This window comes from Halyomorpha halys, unplaced genomic scaffold (assembly GCF_000696795.3).
Source record: "Halyomorpha halys isolate HHAL.00 unplaced genomic scaffold, Hhal_1.1 Scaffold414.1, whole genome shotgun sequence".
In the NCBI taxonomy this organism is placed as follows: Eukaryota; Metazoa; Arthropoda; class Insecta; order Hemiptera; family Pentatomidae; genus Halyomorpha; species Halyomorpha halys.
In genome coordinates, this window is record NW_027106621.1 from 157,728 (window position 1) to 159,245 (window position 1,518).

The window sequence follows — 1,518 nt, forward strand, 5'->3', positions numbered from 1 at the left end:
TTAAAATAGTATATTTCTACTATTTGAGTTTTTTTGACCGCACCCGGACCATATTCCTTTCATCTTTACACACGGTCAATCAATAATCTTCCAATTCTAAAACTATGAATTTTTATTTATTTAGTTGTTAGATTTATATAATTAAATTTCGTAAGTCAGATGTAATTTTATAGTTATAAAATAAAACAAAAAAAACTATTAATAGTAAAAATGGGAATATACTCAAGATTAATATAAAAAATCCAATTTATATAGATTCAATTAAATTGATTTATTTAATTCATAATCGATCTAATAGAAAATAGACTTAACAGAATAGATTGATATCATATTATATATATTATAATATCCTCTTTTTTGATAAATAGTTATTTTCTAAATACAAATAGTTTAGTTTTGTTTGTTCCAAGTGTTTGCACGAAAGTGCAAACTAATCAATTTTATCATGGATCGCAGACTAATCAGTTTCATCATACAGAAGTTATGGAGGCAAAAACAAACTCATTTTAAATATTCAAAATTGCAGCACATATCCTTCCAAAGCCTGTTCCATTGCTCCTATATTGAGAAAGTAGATTAAAATTTTGTCTACTTTTGGCGTTTCTATTTATATACACATATTCTATATATGTTATTAATATAAAATAGACAAAGATAAGAATATAAAAATGTGTAATTTTTTTATATTCTTTTTATTGGCTATTTTATATCAATACTATTTTATATATTTTAATAATATTTTATTTCTCCTTTTCTTTTATTTGCATATAATTTTCTTTTCATTTAATATTTACCTTTTTGAATGTTATTATCTTAATATGTCAAAATATTTTTAGTTGTTTTCATATCCTTTTAACCCCAATGAAGCTCTACAAAGTGGGGCCAAACGTGAGCAAGTTAATAGCTGTTAACTATAAAATATATTTTCTGTATTCATTGGTTGTTATTTTGTTCTGTTCTTAGCCCTGACGAAGGCTACAAATTCTGCCCGAAACATTGGCACGATTAAATAAGTTACTTCAACTTATTTGTGTTATATTTTGACCACACCCCCAAAATATCTTCTTCTCTTATAAAATAATATTTAAAAAACAGATGTAATTTGTAATAATAAATTGAAAAAAAAAAGATAATTGGCAATTAATTAAGAGTGTTCATATTCACAATTTTTTTTAATAAAAGAAATTTCATTTGCTATACAATCAAATTATCTCCTAATACAACAAACCTTAATATTTTTTAATAAGAAACATTCTAAAACTATGAAAGGAATATGGTCCGGGTGCGGTCAAAAAAAATCAAATAGTAGAAATATACTATTTTAATGAGCCAACGTTTCGCCCCACGTTGCAGGGCTTCTTCAGGGCTATTTTGACGGCAGTCAAAACAAAAACAAAAAAAATGAAAAAAAAATCATTTTATTATTTTTTTTTTTGTTTTGACTGCCGTCAAAATAGCCCTGAAGAAGCCCTGCAACGTGGGGCGAAACGTTGGCTCATTAAAATAGTATATTTCTAC

At 25.6% G+C, this 1,518-nt stretch overlaps 1 protein-coding gene across 1 annotated transcript in view; it reads left to right on the top strand.

Annotated features, from left to right (window-relative positions):
* The window catches only part of Dus1 (Dihydrouridine synthase 1), a gene marked incomplete at its 5' end in the record, with an annotated part of 114,420 nt that overhangs the window by 110,887 nt on the left and 2,015 nt on the right, over positions 1–1,518 (top strand).